The 25,463-nt window shown below is 40.5% G+C and overlaps 3 protein-coding genes, 1 non-coding gene and 1 pseudogene across 4 annotated transcripts in view; 4 read left to right on the forward strand and 1 right to left on the reverse strand.

The window, feature by feature from the left end:
• PRR3 (proline rich 3) overlaps positions 1-25,463 on the forward strand; it is a 641,937-nt gene that overhangs the window by 510,747 nt on the left and 105,727 nt on the right. The gene's annotated exons all lie outside the window — the stretch shown is intronic.
• LOC125995781 (class I histocompatibility antigen, Gogo-C*0203 alpha chain-like) overlaps positions 1-25,463 on the reverse strand; it is a 115,991-nt gene that overhangs the window by 23,029 nt on the left and 67,499 nt on the right. The gene's annotated exons all lie outside the window — the stretch shown is intronic.
• LOC125996240 (histone H4 type VIII-like) lies at positions 8,981-22,698 on the forward strand (annotated as a pseudogene).
• Positions 12,475-12,535, forward strand: LOC125996831 (U7 small nuclear RNA). Its single transcript, XR_007491500.1, has one exon. It is a non-coding gene; the product is annotated as a U7 small nuclear RNA (small nuclear RNA).
• Positions 16,178-25,463, forward strand: part of ABCF1 (ATP binding cassette subfamily F member 1) — a 141,161-nt gene continuing 131,875 nt past the window's right edge. Inside the window, exon 1 of the mRNA XM_049765333.1 lies at positions 16,178-16,181. The gene's annotated coding sequence lies outside the window, so the exon portion shown is untranslated. The remainder of the gene's footprint in view (positions 16,182-25,463) is intronic.

The raw sequence follows: 25,463 nt of genomic DNA on the forward strand, positions 1-25,463 counted from the left end.
TGCTCCCAGGACCTTGTCAGCAACTTTATGTGGTTTTCATTTTGTAACTCCACCCTGGATGTAGGTGTACCTATCTGAGACCCGCCCATTTCTGGGAGGGGTCTTGGGAACTGAATATTAGGTGTGACCTTACCTGCAAAACCCCGCCCATTCCTGGGCGGGGTCTTGGAATAGGTAGATAAACCCTTGAGCCAGGGATTAGGGGGCTTTCTGCCCTGCTGTGCTCGCTGGCTTTAGGTTCTTTGCCTCTTTTGGTCTTTAACCAGGATGGAGGCCAAAGGAAGATGGCTGAATTATAAGATGCAGGGCTAAGAATGGCCGAATGCTTGAAAGGTTATGAGATAGGCTACACACCTGTGGTGGTCAGGGCATGAATAAAGATGATGCTTCCTAATGCCTGCCTGTGAGTGAGTTCTATACCCTTCGCTTTCCTGAACCCCAGACCCGCTGGTAAATGGGGGATGAAGCCACGTGGCTGGGGCCAAAGAACAAAGGCCTCCATCCTTCACCATCCATCGCCATCCAGCTCAATCCTTAATTATTTGATTCTACATCATTTCAGGATCTCTACACAATCTTACAAGTTACCAGAGATGCGTGCTATCAGTGTTTACAGTGCTAGGAATCCAAGTTAAAGAAGGTTTGTTGGTGGTGATGGTGGTGGTGGTGGTGTTTTCTTTTGGCTTGCTTTGCCTTTTGGGACACTACAATGGGATAAACCTGGCTCTAGGCTTCAAATCATTCCTGACAGGTTCCAAGAACTATATGTGGTACCCAGGATCAACCAGAGTATCACAAGCAAGTCAAATGCCACCTCCCCTTACATTCTGTACTATCTTGCCTGTGGAGTTACAGACCGACAGGTCCTTAAATTGGAAGACTATCAGCAACCTGTTGTACTAACAGAACTTCATTTGCTTTTTTGTTTGGGGGACACATCCTGCAGTGCTCAAGAGAACTCCTGACAGTGCTGAAGGACCATATAGAATGCTCGGTTTCAAACAAGTTCAGTCTTGTGCAAGATAAGAGCCCTGTTGTTCAAGTCTTTTTAAGATTTGAAAGTCTTTTTTTTTTCTTTTCTTTTTTCTTTTTTGTTTTTTCTTTTGGTTTTTTGAGTCACACCCGGCGGTGCTCAGGGGTTACTCCTGGCTGTCTGCTCAGAAATAGCTCCTGGCAGGCAAGGGGGACCATATGGGACACCGAGATTCGAACCAACCACCTTTGGTCCTGGATCAGCTGCTTGCAAGGCAAACTCCGGGCCAGATTTGAAAGTCTTTTTAACAAAAACTATTCAAGTTTTTTTTTTCTAGCGTAGAAATGGCCCAGCTTGAGAACTGGAGCTATTTTACTAAAGCTAGGTCATTTGCCTTGCACACAGCCAACCTGAATTTAATCTCTGGCATCTGATATGATCTCCTGACCACAACCAGGAGTAATTCCTAAGAGCACAACCTGAAAATCACCAAGTCTAGTCCCAAACCAAATATAAAACAACAGAAATGGCCCAACTTCACAACTAAGCTGGGAAGGAATACAGTCACTTAATTTTTCAGGCAAACCAGTCAGGACTAAGAATTCCGGGTCTTTCACTTAATGGAGGGGAGCAGATTCCACCTTTTACCTCCCAGCCACTCCCACCCATTACCCCTATTCTTTAGAAAGGTCCAGGGTAGATCACCCTAAGAGATATTTTCAGCCAAAAATGAATGGCCCACCTCTACAACTGAACCTCAGCAAGCTGCCAAGCCATCAAGTTGTTCTCACTTCTGGAGTGACACCTCCAAAATTTTTAGCACTATCCATCTAATAGGAACAATTAAAAAGTTTGATGGGAAAGTTGTATAGAAGAACCACCAAGCTCAATGAGCAAAAAGGCATTAACAAAGAAGATTCAACAAGCACCAACCAGCTCAGCAAATCCTCAGAAAATGACTTATCACAACATCATTGTGAGAAAGGACAGTGATCATAAATTAACATTTATAGATCTATTTTCTGATCATTTCTTGTGGTAATAGCAATATAAAGTAAATTATTTTATAACTGCTAAAGGGGCAGTCATAGAGGTGGGTGGGAAATACCAATGTGTGCAATCAAAATAATGAGAGTGCAGCCAAGTTGTGTTGATAAAGGAGCTCTTGTTGCAACCTCAGAGAGCCAGCAGGTGTAAGGTACTCAGTCCATCTCAGCAACAAACACCACCACAAAGTGTAAGAATAATGCAAGAACAATTTTATATTTTAATGAGTGTTGTAGCAAGCAATATAAAGTAAACTATTTTGTGCCTGCTACTATGGTAGTGGGGCTTCCATTGGAAAATGAGAATTTTGGTGGAAGAAAGGCCATTCTGGTGGCCTTTGGAACATTAGCTGCCTTAAACAAATATATTATTTTAAAAAAGTCATAAACAGTGTGCTTAAGATTGGTTTCAAAAAATGTATTTCACAGTTTAAGGGGTACATCCAATCAGGTTTGGAGTCCTCCCAGCAGCACCATGTATTGGCATTTGAGAACTTGGAGCTCACTCTTAGGCAAGCTAGCACTGCTTAAGTGTCCCCATTCAAAATTATAAGGACAAAGAAAAAATTAATTCAGAAAATAAATGGTGTTGTGAAAGAGTGTATACTTTACATTTCTGAGTTTTTCAAGTGTCTTCTTAGTGTCATTTCAAGCTACCCTGCTGCCAGGGTTCATAGGGTATCTAGCAGTCAAATCTTTTCCCCAGAAGATAGTTTAGGGGTATTTAATCAACGCTGAGCTGAACTTTATACAGCACAGTTATATTCCTGTTCATTAAATCATCAAAGTATTGAATTGAACATTCGTTCTGAATTTTATCAGGAGCTGTGCTCTGTCCTGCCTGAGTCAATTGCTCTTTTAACATTGGAGAAAAAGTTTTAGGCTGAACATTATAGGTGATCACCTACACGTGATTCTGAGGGAATTGGTGTCTTATTTAATTGATGCCTTATCAGAGGAAAAAACAGGCCACAAAATGTTGACAAATAGGACTGTTCCTTGAGGTCGGACTTCTATAGGCTGTTTGCCTTTACTGTTTTAACTAATAATTAATGAAAGCATGATTAACACCTATGGAGGTCAGGATACATTTTAAACAATATCATGACTATTCTTTTAGTTTTATGTAGAAAACATTGATTTGTATGTATTTTACTGATCAATTTTTCTAAAAGTGCTATATGTTTTCATTAGGATCTCACCTTAAGGGGAAATAATTTTTCAACAGTTTTTATTTTCATCATTTAAAGAAAATGTATCATAGTTAACATAGTTGTTAATAATGCAATTTTTCCAGATAAATGAAAACAGAGTTATTGAAAAATGTAAATTAAAAATAAAATGAGAGGAAAGAGAAAAAAGGAAGAAAAAGTAACAAGCACATTTTTGTAAATTATTGTATCACCAATGAAAGCATTAATGCAATGTTAGAAGGTTTAGTAAACTCTTTTTTGTTTGTTTGTTTGGTTTGGTTTGGTTTGGTTTGGTTTGGTTTGGGCCACATCTGGTGACGCTCAGAGGTTACTCCTGAGTATAAACTCATAAACTATTCCTGGCTTGGGGGACCATATGGGATGCCAGGGGATCAAACCACAGTCCATCCTAGGTTAGCACGTGCAAGGCAGACGCCCTACCACTTGTGCCACCACTCTGGCCTCTGTAAACTCTTATTGTTATATGTCCAGTATGTTTTGTGATCCTTTAGGGATGATAGAATCAAGCAAATTAAGTTGTTCAAAAATTCAAAGCTACAATAATAATAATTTTATGAACATCTATACAGGTCTCCTAAAAAAAAAAGGCACATATGGTGACTGCATTTGTGGGCATGGATACTGCTGCCAGGCTTCCCCTGAAAATTGAATATATGGGGGGAGTTTTCACACTCACTCTGAAAAAAAGGTTTTGAGATATTAGCCCATACCTGGTGTACGTGCAGTGTGGTCAGATCACCGTCTCCCCAGGGAATCATAGAGAATCAATGACAAGGTAGGCCATCGGGGAAATGGTGATTCTGGGTCATGGAGGCAACAAGCTTGGATTCCTCAGGTTTTGACAGATGCTGCAATGAACATAGCTATAACGAAATAATTTTTGTATTGTATTCTTGTGTTCCTAGGGTATATTCCTAGGAGGGGTATAGCTGGATCGAATGGGAGCTCAATTCCAGTCTTTGGAGGAATCTCCATATCGCTTTCCAGAAAGGTTGGACTAGATGGCTTTCCCACCAGCAGTGAAAAAGAATTATTTTCTCTCCACATCCCCGCCAGCACTGCTTGTTTTCCTTCTTTGTGATATGTGCCAATCTTAGTGGCGTCGGATGGCACCTCATAGTTGTTTTGAGATATTAGCCCATACCTGGTGTACGTGCAGTGTGGTCAGATCACCGTCCCCCCAGGGAATCATAGAGAATCAATGACAAGGTAGGCCATCGGGGAAATGGTGATTCTGGGTCATGGAGGCATATGCATCTCCCTGATCATTAGTGATGTGGAACATCTTTTCATGTGCCTTTGGCCATTTGTATTTCTTCTTTGACAAAATATCTGTTCATTACTTCTCCCCATTTTTTGATGGGATTAGATGGTTTTTTTTTCTTGTAAAATTCTGTCAATACCTGTAGAGTTACAGCCCTTAGGATTGTTTTGGATGGAGATGGAGGCCTTTGTTCTTATGCCCCAGCCACGTAGCTCCATCCCCCATTAACGGCAGGTCATTATCTTCAGGTGGTTGAGGCGGGAATCAGACTCACTCAGACAGGCTTCATGAGAGATAACATCTTTATTGCCCTGGCCAACATCTGTGTGGCATATATCATAAACCTATTTAAGCATTCAACCATTCTTAGCTTGCTCTGTGTCTTAACTCCTTTCAGCCATCTTCCCTCTGACCTCCATGCTGGCAAAGCCCCAAATCCTCTCCGGTCAAAGCCTTATCTACCCTTCCCAAGACCACTCCCAGGAATTGGCGGGGTCTTGCAGGTAAGATCAAGGAAGAACGGGGGATAGGGCCACAAATACCTTGTATATTTTGGATATTAGTCCTTTATCTAATGGGTATTGGGTGAATAGTTTCTCCCACTTAGTGGGTGGCTCCTGTATCCTGGGCATTATATCCTTTGATGTGCAGAAGCTTCTCAGCTTAATATAGTCCCATGTGTTTATCTCTGCTTCCACTTGTTTGGAGAGTGCTGTTTTCTCCTTAAAGATGCCTTTAGACTCAATGTCATGGAGTGTTTTCTACATGTTGTTCTATATACCTTATGATTTCAGATCTGATATCAAAGTCTTTAATCCATTTCCAATTTACCTTTGTACATGGTATTAACTGGGGGACTAAGTTCCGTTTTTTGAAAGTGGCTAACCAGTTGTACTAACACCACTTGTTGAAGAGGCTTTCCCTGCTCCATTTAGGATTACTTGCTCCTTTATCAAAAACTAGGTGGTTGTATGAGTACTCAAGCCTATTCCACTGATCTTAGGATCTGTCTTTATTACATACCATGATGTTTGATAACTATTGCTTTGTAATACAGTTTAAAATTGGGGAAGGTAATGCCTCCCATATTCCTTTTACCAAGGAGTGCTTTAGCTATTCAAGGGTGTTTATTGTTCCAAATTAATTTCAGAAGTGTTTAATCCACTTCTTTGAAGAATGCCATGGGTATCTTTAGAGGAATCACATTAAATCTGTACAGTGCTTTGGGGAGTATTGCAATTTTCATGATATTAATCCTATCAATCCATGAGCAGGGTATGTGTTTCCATTTCCACGTGTCCTCTCTTATTTCTTGGAGCCGTGTTTTATAGTTTTCTTTGTATAGGTCCTTCACATCTTTAGTCAGGTTGACCCCCAGATATTTGAGTTTGTGTGGCACTAATGTGAATGGGGTTGTTTTCTTAATGTCCATTTCTTCCCTATCATCCTTGGTGTATAAAAAGGCCATTGATTTTTGTGTGTTAATTTTGTAGCCTGCCACATTGCTATATGAATGTATTGTTTTTTGTTTGTTTGTTTGTTTTGTTTTTTGTTTTGTTTTTGGGCCACACCTGGTGACGCTCAGGGGTTACTCCTGGCTATGTGCTCAGAAGTTGCTCCTGGCTTGGGGAACCATATGGGACACCGGGGGATCTAACCGCAGTCCATCCAAGGTTAGCGCAGGCAAGGCAGGCACCTTACCTTTAGCGCCACCACCCGGCCCCATGAATCTATTGTTTCTAGAAGTTTTTTGGTAGTCTTTAGGGTTTTCTAAGTAGAGTATCATGTTATCTGCAAACAGTAAGAGCTTGACTTTTTCCTTTCCTGTCTAGATTTCCTTGATATCTTTTTCTTGCCTAATTCTATAGCAAGTACTTCTAGTACTATGTTGAATAGGAGTGATGAAAGAGGACAGCCTAGACTTGTACCAAAATTTAGAAGGAAGGCTTTTAGTTTTTCTCCAGTGAGGATAATATTTGCCATTGGCTTGTGTTAGATGGCCTTAACTATATTGAGAAAGGTTCCTTTCATTCCCATCTTGCTGAGAGTGTTTATCAAGAATAGGTGTTGGACCTTGTCAAATGCTTTCTCTGCATCTGTTAATATGGTCATGTGATTTTTATTTTTTATTGTTGTTGATGTTGTGTATTATGTTGATAGATTTCTGGATGTTAAACCACCTTGCATTCCTGAGATGAAACCTACTTGATCATAGTGAATGATCTTCTTGATGAAGCATTGCATCCTGTTTGCCAAGATTTTGTTGAGGATCTTTGCATCTGTGTTCATCAGGGATTTTGGTCTGTAATTTTCTTTTTTGGCAGCATCTCTTTCTGGTTTTGGTATCAAGGTTATATTGGCTTCATAAAAGCTATTTGGAAGTGTTCCTGTTTTTTCAATTTTCATAAAAGAGCCTGGCCAGGTTGGTAGTAGTTCCTCTTGAAAGGTTTGAGAGAATTCATTCGTGAATCCATCTGGGCTTTGATTTTTGTTTTGGGGCAAACTTTTGATTATGGTTTTAATTATCTCAATAGTGATGGGGGTGTTTAGATATATTACATCCTCTTTATTCAACCATGGAAGGTTATATAAGTTTAAGTATTTATCCATTTCTTCCAGGTTCTCATATTTAGTGGCATAGAGTTTCTCAAGGTAGTCTCTGAATACCCTTTAAATATCTGCAGTATCTGTAGTGATCTCCCCTTTTTCATATCTAATACTGGTTATCAAGTTTTACTCCCTCTCTTTCTTTGTGAGTTTTGCCAATGGTCTATCAATCTTGTTTATTTTTTCAAAAAACCAACTTCTGCTTTCTTTGATCTTTCGGATTGTTTTTTGGGTTTTCACTTTATTTATTTCTACTTTTAGCTTTGCTATTTCCTTCTGTCTCCCTATTTTTGGTTCCTTTTGTTTATCGTTTTCTATTTCTATAAACTGCATCATTAACCTATTCAAGTATGCTCCAACTTCCTTCCTGATCTGTGCTTGCAAAGCTATAAATTTTCCTCTCAATACCACTTCTGCTATATTGCCTAGGTTCTGATAGTTTGTGTTTTCATTGTCATTTGTTTCCAGGAAAGTTTTGATTACCTCTTTGATTTCATCTCTGACCCACTGGTTGTTCAGTAGTATGCTGTTTAATTTCCAGCTGTTAAAGTTTTCTTGTGTGTCCCTTTGTTCACAACTATCTACAGAGCCTTGTGGTCATCAAAGGTAGCCTGCAAAATTTTTATTCTCTTGATTTTATTGAAGTATGTTTTATGTGCCAGCATGTGGCCTGTCCTGAAGATTGACCCATGCATGTTGGAAAAGAATGTGTATCCAGGTTTCTGAGGTTGGAGTGTCCTATATATATCTACTAGGAGTCTTTCTTCCATTTCTCTTTTTAGTTCTAGTATATTTTTGTTGGGTTTCAATCTGGTTGACCTATCAAGTGTTGACAGGCCCATGTTGAGGTCTTCCACAATTATTTTGTTGTTACTGATATCCTTTTTCAGACTTGTCAACAATTGTAGTAAATATTTTGCTAGACTCTCATTGGGCGCATATGTTTAGGAGAGTGATTTCTTCCTGCTGTACATATCCCTCGATTAGTAAAAAATGCCCATCTTTGTCCCTTATAACTTTTCTGAGTATAAATTTTTTGTCATTTGATATTAGTATGGCCACTCCAGCTTTTTTAAGGGTGTTGTTTGCTTGGATGATTTTCCTCCAGCCTTTTATTTTCTTTCTGGATCTCTGGGACTCCAATAATTCTTAAGTTGTTTCTGTTGAGCTTATCAAAGACTTCTATTTTCATCTGTTCATATTCTTTGAGTAATTTTTCCATTGTCTGATCATTTGCTTTAAGGCTTTTTTCCAATCACATGTGATTGGAATTGTTATGCATTGCATCTTCCAGCTCACTAATTCTATCCTCAGCTGCTGTTAACCTGTTGGAGAGGTTTCTCATTGAGTTTTTTAACTCGTCTACTGAATTTTTCAGACCTGTTATTTGACCTGATATTTCAGTTTGTAGTTTTCTGATTTCTTTTTTTTTTTTTTTTTTGTTTTTTTTTTTTGTTTGTTTTTGGGCCACACCCAGTAACGCTCAGGGGTTACTCCTGGCTATGTGCTCAGAAGTTGCTCCTGGCTTGGGGGACCATATGGGACACCGGGGGATCGAACCGCGGTCCGTCCAAGGTTAGCGCAGGCAAGGCAGGCACCTTACCTTTAGCGCCACCGCCCGGCCCAGTTTTCTGATTTCTATCTTCATATTCTCTTGATTATTTTTAGAGTTCTGTTCTCTACTTTCTTTGAGTTTTGTGAACATTCTTCATATTTCTTTTCTAAACTCCATATCTGAAAGATTAGGTGGTTTGTCATTGTCAGGTCATCAGAGTTGCCATCTTCATTCTTTATGCCTAATGTTGGTCTGCGTTGTTTCCCCATTATCACACGTGTATTTTGGGGGTTTGTACGTGTTGTGGTGGTTATTGGCTAGATGGAGTGTGCGGCCTTGTGGCAGGAAGACTCATCTCTGGAGAAGCGAGTCATCAGGGGATGGATACCAGAGAGGATCAAAATTCCCAGGCTGAAGAAGGCAGAGGGAAGCCTCAAGATGTATGCCATGCTTAAGAGGCCCAGCAAAGTCAGCTGTATCCACAGTCTCCGGGCAGGAAAGACTCACATCAGAAGAAACGAGTCCTCAGGGGATGGATGCCAGAGAGGATAAAAATTCCCAGGCTGAAGCAAGCAGAGGGAAGACTCAAGATGTCTGCCATGCTTAAGAGGACCAGCAGAGTCAGCTTTATCCACAGTCTCTGGGCAGGGAAGACTCACCTCAGTGGGACACAATTATTGATTAGGGTAGGATCAGTAACACAACACACCCAGAGAAATGCCTGTTTATGTTGCATACACATGAGCTGGGAATATATTTGCACAAGTTTACTGGTTCAGCTGGAAACCTGAAGATGGATAAGCAAGTACTGCCACCCAGCATTTACAGATGGATATCTGGTTTCCCAGCATTTGGGACATATCAACTCTCCAGTGTTTTCTGCACCTAACTTTCCATCAAGCAAAATCTATCTTGTCTGAGTCCACCCCCAGGTGAACAGACCTGAAGCAAGGGTGCCTCGAGGATTAAAAACTTGGCACTCACCTAATCCAGTCCTTATGGAAAACAATATGGAAATTTCTGAAAAAACTGAAAATTGAACTTCCATATGATACAGCTATACCACATCTAGGGATATACTCTAGGAACACAAAAATACAATACAAAAATACCTTCCTCACACCTATATTTATTGCAGCACTGTTTACAATAGCCAGACTCTGAAAACAACCAAGATGCCCTTCAACAGAGGAATGGCTAAAGAAACTGTGGTATATATACACAATGAAATATTATGCAGTCGTTAGGAAAGATGAAATCATGAAATTTTCCTATACATGGACATGGAAACTATTATGCTGAGTGAAATAAGTCAGAGGGAGAGAGAGACACAGAATAGTCTCACTTATCTATGTGTTTTAAGAAAAGCCCCTCCTGACATCACAGTATTTATTGTTCATGACCAAACAACATGAAAGGAAGAATATATATTACTAGTACAGGCGGGGGTGGGTGGGGAGGAGAAAGATTTGGGACATTGGTGGTGGGAATGGTGCACTGGTGAAGGGGGGTGATCTTTATATGACTGAAAGCATACAACTACAATTATATTTGTAATCACGGTGTTTAAATAAAGATAAAAAATGGAAAAAAATCACTGTGCCCCACCCTAGGTTGTGACCTGGTGATAGTATGTTGGATTATTCCTTACTTGGTATTCTGCTCCCACCCTATGGTGGTACATGATTCTTGTCAATAAAAGCAAGGGTCTGAGGAAGGCTGGGGCTCATTCTTCATTCTTCTTCAACTGAATAAAGCTGATGTCTCCTGAAACCTGATTGCTCACACCTGTGAGACCTTGTCGAGACTAACCTGAACTCTCAGACCCGCCAACTGGAGGTGGTTGCAGGTGTTTGGCCCAGGCCGGCAAAATAAGACCCCTCCATTCATCTCACCATCATCCAGCCCCACTCAGGGCTGTAATTCTACATATTGGTGCCTGAACAGGAACTGGAATCAAATTTATTTATTGACTTTGATCATAGAAACATAAAAGACTCTGGAAATAAAGTAGTAGAATAACTGACCCCTGTGGAATGAATCAGAGCGCTTAAAAATATGAGGCTGGGGGCCTGGAGAGATAGCACAGCGGTGTTTGCCTTGCAAGCAGCCGATCCAGGACCAAAGGTGGTTGGTTCGAATCCCGGTGTCCCATATGGTCCCCCGTGCCTGCCAGGAGCTATTTCTGAGCAGACAGCCAGGGGTAACCCCTGAGCACCGCCGGGTGTGACCCAAAAAAAAAAAAAAAAACATATGAGGCTGGCAAATAATAGGAAAAGGTTTTCCAGTTTCTAGGCAAATCATCATTAGTTGAGGGTAAACTTTGCTAAATAAAGGCTTCCATGGTTAGATTGTGCATGGAGCATTCTTAGGACAATCATAATTTCCATGTCTAGAGTATTAAGCAATATGGTAGTGAGCATTGTAAGAGTAGTCTACCCCATGAAGTGCCAACTACCAGGTCTCAAGCATCCAGGTTCCTTTCCTGAAAGCAAACTGACAACATGAGCATTATGATATAATAAACTAGCTTGAATTGTAAAAAAGAAACTGCAAAAACATACTCAATGAATGGATATTGCTACAAAAGTCTATGATGTGCAATTTCCTAATCCAAATGGACTCTGTGGACATAAACATTAGATCATAATAACAGGTATAATCAAATGAAAAATGGATAAATTGGAGTGTTTTGTCAAGACATTATCATAATGAGCACTGTATTTGGAGTCTAATATGATATAGCACTGAAATGTGAAACTAGAGTAACCTGGGGATCGCAGAGATTGCATGGAGGTAAGGCGTTTGCCTTGCATATAGAAAGATGGTGGTTCAAATCCCGGCACACCATGTGGTTTTCCCGAGCCTGCCAGGAGCGATTTCTGAATGTAGAGCCAGGAGTAACCCCTGAGCACTGCTGGGTGTGACTCCTCCCAAAGAGAGAGAAACTAGAGAAACCAACCTATCTCCCCAAGAACCACTGTGAACAAAGAAATTGAAAAATTATTATAGACATGTTAAAATTAAGACACTAAAACATTCTTAATTAATAAGCACTGTCGTGGGAGTCCCTGCTTTCCAAACACATTCTAAACATGTTTCCGTGGATAAAAGCATTAGAACATTATTATAGACATTTTTATTGCATTGATTCTACATAGAAATTTAGGTAGGATGGTCATTTTGATTATACTAATTCTTCCATTTCCTTAGGTCCTCTTCTATTTCTTTCTGAAGTGTTTTGAAGTTTCATGGTATAGGTCTATCACCTCTCTTGTTAGGTTGATTCCTAGATAATTGATAGCTTTATACACTATTTTAAATGGGAAAGACTCTTTGATCTCTTTCTCCTCTGAGTCATTATTAGTATAAAGGAATGAAACTATCTTTTGTGTATTGACTTTGTAGCTGGCCGCTTTGCTTTATTATTTCTAGGAACTTTTCGGTGGACTCTGTAGGGTTTTCTATGTATATCACCATGTCATCTGCAAATACAGATAATTTGACTTCTTTTTTCCCCACTTGATTTCCTTCAATTTCCTTCTTTTGTATGATTGCTAATGCTAGGGCTTCTAATACTATGTTGAATAAGATTAAAGACAGAGGACAGCCCTGTCTAGTGACTCATCTAAGTTGACGTGCTTTCGGTTTTGCACCATTAAGAATAATGTTGGTGAAGTTCCAGAGACCCAGGAAGAGAATAACAATAAGAGGAGTTGGAGGAAGAGTGAGAAGAGGAAGAGGAGGAAGAAAAGTAAGAAAAATAAGGTGAAAAAGATTTAGAAGAATAAGGCGAAGATTAAGAAGAAGGGGAATAGTGTTACAGCTCTTTTAGAATTTGTCCAGCAGACCTTCTGGTCTCCACCAAAAGGCACCCCCTACAAAATAAAAAAAAGAGGAAGATGAAGAGGAAGAAGAAAAAGAAGAGGAGGAAAAAGAAAAGTAAAAAGGGGAAGAAGAAAAAGAAGAGGAGGAAGAAGAAAGAGAAGAGAAGAAAAAGAAGACAAAAAAAAGAAAAAAGGAGAGTCTAGGGATGTGGTTCAGTTTGTAGAGTAGATGACCTATATATCTCAATGCCTAGATTTGATCCCAAATGATCTTATGTTCATGCTCTATTATTCTCACAACTTGTATGAATTCATGTACATCTGTATGTATAAAATATGTTAAATACTTATGCATGATCACATCTAATAAAGCAACTGTAAAAATTTAAAAAAAATAATGTTGACTGTGGACTTCGTATAGATGCTGTGAGTATCTTGAGGAAGGTTCCTTCCACCGCTATAATGTTGAGTGTTTTCATCATGAATGGGTGGTGAATTTTGTTAAATGCCTTCTCTGAAAAAAAAAAATGCCTTCTCTGAATCAATTGATATGATCATGCATATCATGATCATGTTTTTTCCTTCCTTTTATTGGTGTGGTGCATAATGTTGATTGATTTGCATATGTTGAACTGTCTTGCATCCATGGAATGAAATCCTCTTGGTGATTATGTATAATTTTTTGATGTGTTTTAGGATTTGATTTTCTAAGATTTGTTCAGGATTTTTGCATCATATTCATTAGTGAAATTGGTCTGTAGTTTTCTTTCTTTTTTTTTTTTTTTTTTTTTTTGGTTTTTGGGCCACACCCGGAGGTGCTCAGGGGTTACTCCTGGCTGTCTGCTCAGAAGTAGCTCCTGGCAGGCACGGGGGACCATATGGGACACCGGGATTCGAACCAACCACCGTTGGTCCTGGATCGGCTGCTTGCAAGGCAAACGCCGCTGTGCTATCTCTCCGGGCCCTGTAGTTTTCTTTCTTAGTGGCATCTTTGTCAGCTTTTATAATGAGCATAATATTAGCTTCATAAAATGTTTTAGGAAGGATTCCTGTCTCTTTGACATTTTGTTTGTTTGTTTGTTTGTTTTGGTTTTTGAGCCACACCCGTCGGTGCTCAGGGGTTACTCCTGGCTGTCTGCTCAGAAATAGCTCCTGGCAGGCACGGGGGACCATATGGGACACCGGGATTCGAACCAACCATCTTTGGTCCTGGATCGGCTGCTTGCAAGGCAAATGCCGCTGTGCTATCTCTCCGGGCCCTCTTTGACATTTTTGAAGAGTCTAAGGATCAAAGGTAGTAACTCTTCTCTGAATGTTTGATAGAATTCACCTGTAAACCCATCTGGTCCTGGACTTCTATTATTGGGGAGTTTTTTAATTATGGTTCCAATTTCCTTACTTGTGATTGACCTGTTTAGACTTTCTACTCCCTCCTTATTAAGGAGATTTGCATTTCATCTACTAATTTTTAAGTCCTGTTATTTCAGTTTGGAGTTTTCTAATTTATATCTTTGTGGTCTGTTCAGCTTCATCTATGCTTTTTTCGAGTTCTATAAATATCCTCCTATTTGTACTCTAGACTCCTTATCTGAGGAACTAACTAGGTGGTTGGGACTTTTTGGGTCATCAGAGCCGCTATCTTCATTCTCTATGCATAGTTTTGTCCTGTGTCATTTCCTCATTGACATGCTTGCAGTGTGGTTTTTACTACGTGTTGTGGTAGATTCATGGACTAAAAGATGGACGCAGCCATGGAGAGGAGTAGACCAGCAGTGCTCCTCTGGTTCCACCCTTTGTGGGCAGAGACAGCCTACCCTGTGCTAGTTTCTGAAGAGATTATATTCACTGACATCTTCTTGGCTGCCTCACAAAGGAAAGCAGGAAACTCTACAAATATCTTTTTAGTTGAGTTTCAGTCATAGTAAAGAACAGCCCCCCTTCACCAATGCAAGTTTCCCACCACCAATGTCTCCCCCATCTACTTCAATCTCCCACCCTTGCCTGTATTTGAGACACGTATTCTATTTCTTTCTCTCACTACCATTGACATAATAGTTGTTAGTGTAGCTATTTTTCTAATTGTACTCACCACTCTTTGTGGTAAGCTTCATATTGTGGACAGGTCCTTCCAGCCCTCATCTCTATTTTCTGGGTATTATTAATGTACTGTCTTTTATTATTCCCACAGATGAGTGGAATTTTTCTGTGTCTCTCTTTCTCTGACTCAAACTTTGGTCATCATCAAGGGATATTCTAATTCAAACCCTGGTTGTCAGGGGGATCTTTGATTCAGACTTTGGTTGTCAAGGGAGCCTTTTCAGATAAAGCATTCCAAGCTTACTCATTGGTCATGATAGACCCAGTCATGGAATTTAATTATATGATAAAAGGAAATGAGCTATCAATCTTGGGGGGGAAAAGGAATGGTTTTTGTCTTTTGTTTTAGAAACTTTTATTGAGATAACCTTGGTCTATTTGTTGTTTCCTTTTACTTTATTCTGTTTAATGTTTGTTTGTTTACCATACTTGGGGGTTGATCCCATGGTTGACCTGTAGAAGTCAAGTGCCTTAACTCTGCTACTGTCTCTCCGGTTTATAATCTTGGTATATAGAATCATATAAATTTCAGTGTACAGGGGCAGAGATATAGTAATGTAAGTGGAGATTGCTGGAGAATTATGTAACATAGTAGAGGAAGAGGATACTCTTGAGAAGAAAATCTGCTGCTTTCTATTCATTCACCCAGGAACAGCTGGGGAAGTCTAGGTAGGCCTAATGAGTCTTCTGTGAGTCTTGCTCTTTGCAGGAAAGGAGAGTCAGTCCTCGACCACCTTTTTCTCACAGAAAAGAAGAGGGATAAAGTGAAAACAAGTTAGATTTGGAAATTCTGAGGAATGGAATGGATGGTGGGAAAAGAGTGAGTGAGTGAGTGAGTGAGTGAGTGAGTGAGTGAGTGAGTGAGTGAGTGAGTGAGTGAGTGAAAGAGTGAGTGAGTGAGTGAGTGAGTGAGTGAGTGAAAGAGTGAGTGAAAGAGTGAGTGAGTGAGTGAGTGAGTGAGTGAAAGAGATATGAAGAAAGAAACATGCCCAAAAGAGAAAACAGGCTTATCCAGAATACAGAGAGCCCCAGTACATATCACAGCTTTGATCTGTATGAAAGTATATACTTCAAAAGGGAAAATGGAAGCAACACATATGCCCGGCACACATATGCACCCTTCCTTTGTTTAAGTTGGCTTTTATAGGATTTTTTGCCCAACCTGCCTGATATAGCATTTTCAAGATAAGAGTTAATTGCTAAGGTAGTTTTTAAGAAGAAGAACTGGGAGAAGTTAATGGTCTTCTTTGATCATCCTTTCATGATCTATGTTCTGACCAGTTTCCCTTGGAGAGAAGTCCAGCCTTCTATGGACCTGCAAAGGTCCTATCAGACCTTAGTGCTATTTCCTATACCCACATGGTTGGTCCTGGAAGTCTTAGGGCTTGTGACAGAGTAACTTATTTAAATTCTTTTTCTTGGTTTTATTACCTCCCAGGAACTCATTTCCGGGGTGGGGGTGATTTTCCTATCTGCCAATATCTATAGTACAGTGGGTAGGGTGTTGTCTTGCACTCAGCCAACTTGGGTTTGTTCTCCAGAGCTCCACCAGCAGTGAAACTTGGGTGCAGAGTCAGGAGTAAGATTGCAGCACAGCCAGGTGTGGCAAAAAATTTTTCAATATGCAACAGTATAATTCATAAAGGGTGAATTACTCACTGCTCATGACCAGCACAAGGAAATCTACTTTTATCACATTGCTGTTCAATTGACCCCCTTCAGCTAATTCACCCATGTTTCAAACCCTTCTCTCCTCTGGTATCCATACATCTTTTATTTTTCTCTTTTATATGCTTAGCTCATATGAAATTATATGCTCAGATTTCACAGATGAGTAATATCATAGTATCTTTATCCTTTTGGTTCATTTCATTGAGTGTAATGCTTCAAAATCAATTTTTTGCTTATGAAAAAGGACATAGTTTCAACTTTGTTTTCATGGTTGAGCAGTAGACCACATCTTCTTCATACAATCACTACTGATAACTAATTATGTTGCTACAATTGATTGGCTATTATGAATTGTGCAGCACTGAACATAAGGGAAATCATATTTTTAGGTGAGTGATTTCTTTTTGTTGTTGTTTTGTTTTTGGGCCACACTTGGTGATGTCAGGAATCACTCCTGGCAGTCTCAAGGGACCATATGGAAGCCAGAGATCAAAATTGGGTAGGCAGCATACAAGGCAAGCACCCTACCAGATGTGCTCTCACTCCAGCCTTGTTTTCATATTCTTTAAAGAATTTTGCAGAAGTTGATTAGGTGGATTATAAAACATTCCAATTCTTTTGGGAGAGGTCACACTGAGTGATGATCAGCAGTTACTCATGGCTCTTCACTCAGAAATTACTCCTGGCAGTGCTTGGAGGACCATATGGGATTCCAAGAATCAAACCCGGGAAGTCCATATGCAAGGCAAGCACTCAACTCACTGTACTATCTTTCTGGGCCCTGTATATCCATTTGTAACTCTTTGAGGAAACAATATTGTTTGCCACCGCGATTGCACTAATTTGTATTCTGATGTACACTGTATGCACATTCATGGAAGAACCTTAAATGTTCTTTCTCAGTGAAAAAAATCAAACTGAAAAGATTATATACTACATGACTCTAATTCTACAGAGATCTGGATGAGGCAAAACAGTGGACATGATATAAAAAAGAGCAGTAGTTTCCTAGTGACTAGAATACAAAGACAACCCATGGAATGGGAGAAACTAACTACCCCATACCCAGCAGATAAGGGGTAATATCTAATATATACAAGGAATTAAGTGAATTTAGCAAGATAAAAAATTTAAACCTATCAAATGATGGAGGAAGAAATGAACAGAGATTTCCTCAAAGAAGAAATACAAATGGCCAAAAGGCACAAGAAAAAATGCTCTACCTCACTAATTATCAGGGAAATGCAAATCAAAACAACAATGAGATACCATCTCATTCCATAGAGACTGGTACATATCACAAAGAACAAGAACAGTCAGTACTGGCAGGATGTAGGGAAAAGGAACTCTCATTCACTGCTGGTGGAAATGCTGTCTAGTCTAGCCTTTCTGGAAAACAATATGGATATTCCTCAAAAAATGGAAATTGAACTAATATATGATCCAGCAATACCACTCCTAGGGATATACCCTAGGAACACAAAAACACAATACAAAAATGCCCTCTGCACACTTATGTATGTTTATTGCAGAACTATTTACAACAACCAGAATCAGGAAACAACCAAGATATCCAAGAACAGATGAGTGGTAAAAGAACCTGTGGTACATTTACACAATAAAATATGATGAAGCTCTTAGGATAAATGAAGTCGTAAAATGTGCCTATACATGGATAGACATGAAGACTATTTTGCTGAATGAAAGGAGCTAGAGAAAGAGGGATAGACATAGAATAGTGTCATCTGGAGGATATGCCAAAAAAAAAAAAAGACTATAGCAATAATATACAGAGATAATAGAGCTGAACACTGAAAGGTCCAGCTCGTGACATAAAGTTTGTCACAAAGAGTGATGAGTGCAGCAACCACAATGATAAACTACCACGACAATGATAGTGAGGGAGAGAAGCAGAATGCCATTTTTAAAGACAGGCAGGGGGTTGGTATGGGAGGGAAATAGAAGAATTTTGGTGGCAGAAGAATCACACTGGTGAAGGGTAGTGTACATTCTATGACTGAAAGTCCAAATATAAAAAATTTTGTAAGTATGGTGATTAAATAAAGAAATTTTATTTAATAAAACAATGAAGCATCATTTCACAACACAGAGACTGGCACACATCACAAAGAACAAGAACAGTGGGTACTGAGTGATGGCACAGTGAGTAGGGATTTGTCTTGCACACAGCCAATTTAGGTTTGATCCCTGCCATTCCATATGGTCCCCCAATATTGCTAGGAGTGATTCCTGAGTGTAAAGCTAGGAGTAACTCCTGAGCACCACCAGGTATGGCCAAAAAACTAAACACATAAACAAACAAACAAAAGAAGATCAAGAACAACTAGTGCTGGCGTGGATGTGGTGAGAAAGGGACTCTCATTCAATTCTGGTGGGAATGTAGACTGGTTCAGACTTTTTGTAAAACAAAATGGATATTACTCAAAAAAAAAAAAAAACTAAAAATGGAGCTCCTGTGTGATCCAGCAATATCACTCCTAGGAATATCTTAGGTATCCAAAACGATGATGCAGAAAAACAATCTGCATTTCTATATTTGTCACAGCACTGTTTACAATAGTGAGGATCTGGAAACAACCCAAGTGTCCAACAATAGATAAGTGGCTAAAAAAAAAAAAAAAGCAGTGGTCCATCTACACAATAATATGCTATGCAGCTGTTAGGAAAAATGAAGTCATAAAATTTGCTTATACATGATGTATATAAAGATTATTATACTGATTGTTGTACTAAAATGAATCAGAAGGAGAAAACTGGACATAGAATAATCTCACTCATCTCTGGAATATAAGAAAAATAAAAGATAACATGATAATAATATCCAGACAATAGATATGAGGATCAGGAGGACCAGTTCATGGTAAGAAGTTTGCCCAAAAAGTGATGAATGCAGTTACAGTAGAGAAGGGTCCACTAGGACAGTGATAGTTGAAACTGATCACTCTGGACAAGAATTGCCTGCTGAAAAGGGACAAAGTAATATATATGGTTCCCTATCATTAGCAATAGTGCAAACAGTGTCAAAAGAAGAGAGAGAGAGAAAAGTAAAATGCTTGCCCCAGAGGCACGTAGGGAAGGGTGGGTAAGAGGGAAATTGGGAACCTTGGTAGCAGGAAATGTGCACTGGCATATGAATGAAACTCAACATGAACAATTTTGTGACCACAATGCTTAAATTAAGTATTTATATATATGCTATATATAAATTATATATAATATATCATATATAAAATATATTAAAATTATATACATGGATTCATTTGGCTTCTGGCAGCGGCTGCAGTATATCTGGACGCGGCAAAGGCGGGAAGGGCCTGGGCAAGGGCGGCGCCAAGCGGCACCGCAAGGTGCTGCGCGACAACATCCAGGGCATCACCAAGCCCGCCATCCGCCGCCTGGCCCGCCGTGGCGGCGTCAAGCGCATCTCGGGGCTCATCTACGAGGAGACCCGCGGCGTGCTCAAGGTCTTCCTGGAGAACGTCATCCGCGACGCCGTCACCTACACCGAGCGCGCCAAGCACAAGACCGTCACCGCCATGGACGTGGTCTAAGCGCTCAAGCGCCAGAGACGCACCCTCTGGGCTTTGGGGGCTAAGTGGTCACCCGACTTCCTTAACACTCCCAAAGGCCCTTTTCAGGGCCGCAAAAAAAATTATATATATGAATATATATATAAAAGATCAGTGGTTTCCAGGGTTTGGAGAAGGGGAGGTACTACAATGAGGATAATAATAATAATAATAATAATAATAATAATAATAATAATAATAATAATAATGTTATATCTTATTTTACCTAAAAGAAAGATCATCCCTGGTTCCTTTGTTTGTTTACAACTTGGATTTACCCCAAAATAGAGATAGGTCTTGTAAACCTGGGTGGGACTAGCTCAGGATAGCCTGAGCTATCTGTCTTTATTGCCCCACCCAGGACTGGTCTCTGTACTCAATAAAATCAACAGTCCTGGCAGGCAACTGGCTCTCGATATGAAGTAGAAGACTGCCAAACTATACATATTTTAACTTCAGATTGATTTGGATTACTTCTTGTGTAACCCTGATTCAGACTCGTTCATGTGGAGTTGGAAATATGGTGTGTGGGGTGATTTTACACCTGGATGCCATTATAATGATGGGTACGTGCCACTATACATTTAACACACTTAAAATGAGCACTACTCAAAGGGAACCCTAAGGTTAACTGAGCTTCAATTCAGATATTATCAATTTTTGAATGGGAGGTTGTTCATTCTACAATCTCCAGAGGGGAAGGGAGAACCCCATGCTTCCTAACTGGGTAGGACAAATGACGCTGGTCTGGTAGCAATTTCCTGCAATAAATATTCCACACAGGAAGTGTTAGCAGACAAGAAACTCATACTGCAAGCTGTTCACCCACAAGTCAGTTGCTCCCCCATGTGGAACCACAGCCTAGATGGCAGCTCTCAGCTCAGGCCTCCTGACTAGCCTTTATTGAGATAAAAAAAAAATGCCCCACCTCCAAGGGGAGGAAAAAAAGATATACAAAGTATTGACAGAACTTAACAAGAAAAAAATACATCTAATCCCATCAAAAATTGGGGAGAATAAATGAACAGTCAATTCCTTAACAAAGAAATACACTAATCATCATGAAGATACAAGTGAAAACAACAATGAGGTACCTTCTCATGCCACAGAGACCGGCACATATGACAAAGAACAAGATCCATGCTGGCGGGGAGGTGGAAAGAAAGGAACTCTCATTTATTGCTGGTTTGAATACCATCTAGTCCAGCCTTTATTGAAAACAATATGGAGATTCCTCAAAAACTAAAAATTGAGCTACCATATGATTCAGCTATACCACTCCTAGATATATATACCCTGGGAACACAAAAACGCAATACAAATATACCTTCTGCACACTTATATTCATAGCAGCACTATTTACAATAGCAAGAATCTGGAAACAACCCAGATGCTTGACAACAGGTGAATGGTTAAAAAAAAATTGTGGTACAGATACACAATGGAATACTATACAGCCATTAGGAAAGATAAAGTCGTGAGATTTTCCTATGCATGGATAGACATGAAATGAGTGAAATAAGTCAGAAAGAGAGAGATAGACACAGAATATTCTCACTCCTCATGGGATTTAAGAAAAATAAAAGACACTATTGTAATAATACCCAGAGACCATAGAGATGAGGACTGGAAGAACTGGTTCCTGATTTGAGCTTACCACAAAGAATGGTGAGTGCAGTTAGAGAATAACCACACGAACAACTATCATGACAATGTTAATGAGTGAGAGAAGTAGAATTTCTGTCTTAAATACAGGCAAGGGTTGGGGGAGGAAGTGGATAGGGGGCATTGGTGGTGGGAAGGTTGCACTGAAAAAGGTGGGGTATTCTTTTCTATAACTAAATCCCAACTAAAAACATGTTTGTAATCATAGTGCTTAAAAAAGATATAATTTAGGGCCCGGAGAGATAGCACAGCGGCGTTTGCCTTGCAAGCAGCCGATCCAGGACCAAAGGTGGTTGGTTTGAATCCCGGTGTCCCATATGGTCCCCCGTGCCTGCCAGGAGCTATTTCTGAGCAGACAGCCAGGAGTAACCCCTGAGCACCACCGGGTGTGGCCCAAAAACCAAAAAAAAAAAAAAAAGATATAATTTAATAAAAAATGTGTGAGGGGAAGGGAAAGCTCTCAGGATATATGGCTCAAATTGCTGGAAGCTTTGAATGTTGGGACACCAAGGTCCAAACTCCAGGACTGCATGATCCTCACAGCAATGCTCTGGGTTCCTGCCACATACACAACCCACTATGAATTGGATTGAGGATGTGGTTCAACAGTAGATTACTAACCTTGCTTGTAAGAGATTGTGGGTATTGCAAAACAGAAACAAAAACAAACAACAAAAAATCTACAATAAACCAAACCAAAATCAAGAACCAAACTAAAACAAAACAAACAAAAAATAGCCCTCAACAAAAAAAAAAATGTAGTCTATAGCTTTGTCAGGCTGAGGAGATGATGCATTTTAAATAAATATGATTTATTAAGTTCTTGAGCTAGAATGAAAAAATGACTGCATATTTGAATTTAAAAAAAAAAATAGAACCCCTGGCCCAGAGAGATAGCACAGTGGTGTTTGCCTTGCAAGCAGCCAATCCAGGACCAAAGGTGGTTGGTTCGAATCCCGGTGTCCCATATGGTCCCCCCGTGCCTGCCAGGAGCTATTTCTGAGCAGACAGCCAGGAGTAACCCCTGAGCATCACCGGATGTGGCCCCAAAACCAAAAAAAAAAAAAATAGAACCCTTAGGAAAAGGAATAGCTTTAAAAATCTTAAGTTTGTTTTTTGTTTTTCAGGGAGTGCATCAAGGACAGGAGATCAGGATTCTGGGAATATTGTAAAACTCAGATTCCAATAGAGCTCCTGAGCTCTCTGCTTTTGAATCCCCAACAAAGGAGGAGCTCCATACCTCTAGAGCACATAACAAAGCATCTTCACGTCATTGATGCTCAGGCTCAACTGTCTGTGCTGAGAGTCCTTCCTCGGAGTTCCTTGGATTCTCGGAGGTCGCGAGTAGAGCGGTGGCGCCGCCGTGTGGCCACATGCATAACTACAAGAGCTCTCCTTTCTCTTGCTCGCTCTATCAGGACCTCCCTGGTTTTCCCTGGGTTCCCAGCAGCTGGACAGGGTTTTGTACACAAGGGGCAGCCCCTGGCAGGTAAGAATCTGAGGATGTTTCCTCTTCATCTGGTAACCACTTCATTCAGGCCTCAAGGAAGAGTATCCATATCATACACGTTTCAAGTTTAAGGTGCCAGGAATGAAGAGGTGCAGGAGCACCTCCTGGGAGCCAACCAGGATTTTACTCTTCTGGTGTGAGAAGAGGGGTCAGAAAAGTTCCCCAGGGAACTGTTTAGTGAGATGGGTAGAGTGACTCCTATGGATATCACAGGTTGGAGCCCAAAGGGAGTGGAGTGGAGGGTGTATAGGGAAGGTTCATCTTCGAGGTCATCTGGGCAGGTGGATGGTTGGGGATGGGAGGGACACTGGAGCTCTGGGTGGGCAGCTAGAGAGTCTCTAAGTTGCTGGGCAGATCATTACTGTTATTTTGGTTCTATTATTGGTTAAAGCTATGTTGTAGGCAATTTTCCATAGCTGCAGTATAATGAAAGCATGAATAGAAGGAACTATGACATGTGGGGCAGGTGGACAGTGCTCCATCCAGATTCAGAACACTCACCTTAACTCCCCAGTACTGGGTATCAAGAACATTCAGAAGAATAAGGCCTGTGTACCCCAGGGCAACCAGCTTTGGAAGCTGATTTTGGGGTCTGCAGTAGGACTTTGCAAGGGGTCTGAGCCCAACCCCTCCTCACAGTTCAGGACATTTTCAGGCCATTGTTGAAATTTTTTGTATATTAGAATTTTAATATATCGCATCAATTCCTTCTGCTTCCACTGTTATAAATGAAAAAGCATCTATGATCATATAGTTGCTGCCATGTTGTGTCCTCTAGTTACCAGTTTGTGACTAATTATTCCCAAATGTATTACCTTGGAACAATGTACTAACAAAAAATTGTAGTAATAATTAAATTAATAAGAGTCCTGGATTGTGAAGAATGATGGTGGATGGAGTGGAGAGACCTTCCTTCTCCGACCTGGCACCTGCATCCCCTTTCAGCTGGAGAGTCTCAGGTTTTAAAGTAGAGGCAAGGAAATGACCCACAGCTGTCAGATTTCAGGAGACATGAAGCTTTATTATTAATAAGTCTTAGCCAACATGTGTGACTTTAAGCTAACCTTTTAAGGAGGCTCCATAAGCCGTCCTGCACTTAAAACCTGTTTTTATCCCTCCATGCTGCCAACTCCTCCTGCCGATTCTCGCAGAATCTCTTTTTTTATTATTATTTTTATTGTTGTCAAAGTGAATTACAAATCATTCACAGTAATATTTAAGGCACATAGTGAAAATGAATGAGGAGCATTCCCACCAATACTGTTGTCCTCCCTCCACCGCTGTTCACAGCATGCATCCCACATCTCCCTCCTTTACCCCACCCCCACCCCAACATTAATGCTAGTGCAACTGTTCCCCCCACTTGTACAGCTTGTTGTAGATTAGGTATCAATTCTGTTGTCGTTGACTTTGGATTTGGTATTCAAGTTTGGTCATTTTTTTATTTCCACCAAATGGTCATTCTTGCTGAATCTCTAATACCCCTCAGGCAACCCCTTTGTTACCTTCTGTAGAACCCTTGCAGAAATGGGCTAGTCTTACCATCAGTTATGATTAACATTTTGCCCTGGAGGGGGGGAAGCTGACAAAGATTTACTTTCTAAGAGAGGCCCCTATGGAGTTTGTTTTGTCGTTTCAGCTCCAGGTCTCACGGGGCAGGAAGGGTCTGCTTCAAAGCTTCTGAGTTCATCCAGATGCTGCTGGAAACAAGACTTATCTCCCTGTCATGTGGGTGTCTCCCAGCTGACTGTCCACACTATGTGGTTGTGACTGACCCTCTATGAGTGAACAGTAGTGTAGGCTAGGAAGGAACCACAGGACCTAATCACCCTTATTCTGAGAGCTACACAGCACCATGAGAACAGGAAATCCAGCACACTCAGAAATGAGATTGACTCCACCTCACAGGAGTACAGAATGTGGGGACAGATGAAGCCACCACACTCCACCTTTTGATCACAAATTATTTCCATTTTCCCACATGCAAAATAAACCACCACCTCCTGATATCCTAAAAGTCTGTTTTCATACCGACTAACCAGAGCCTGCAAATCCAGGCTGGCACTGAGGAGGTACCTGAGAGCATGTGTGTGACACTTTCTGTACTCTGGAGCTTCCTGACTGGGACAAGTCATTTGTGCCATGGTTTCAGTGTAAGATGTGGATGGAGTCAAGACAGTTCAGCAAACTGAAACTTGTTATTTCCCCCATTCCTTACACCACAGACCCTTTGCCTCTCCCCACATCAGGGCAGTCTACAGTGAGTGGGAGGCAGGGAAACCCTCCTTAAGAGAGCAAGCTTCACTGTGTCCCATATTCTTGCTTTGGAACATAAACCTCTTGTACAAGTGACCATATGCTGAACTCTGACTTTGAGCATAGTGACACAGAGGCTGAAACAGTGCAGGTGCATTTGTCACCATGATGAGTGGTAGTAGTGTCAT

The sequence above is a fragment of the Suncus etruscus genome, chromosome 18, assembly GCF_024139225.1.
Source record: "Suncus etruscus isolate mSunEtr1 chromosome 18, mSunEtr1.pri.cur, whole genome shotgun sequence".
NCBI lineage: Eukaryota > Metazoa > Chordata > Mammalia > Eulipotyphla > Soricidae > Suncus > Suncus etruscus.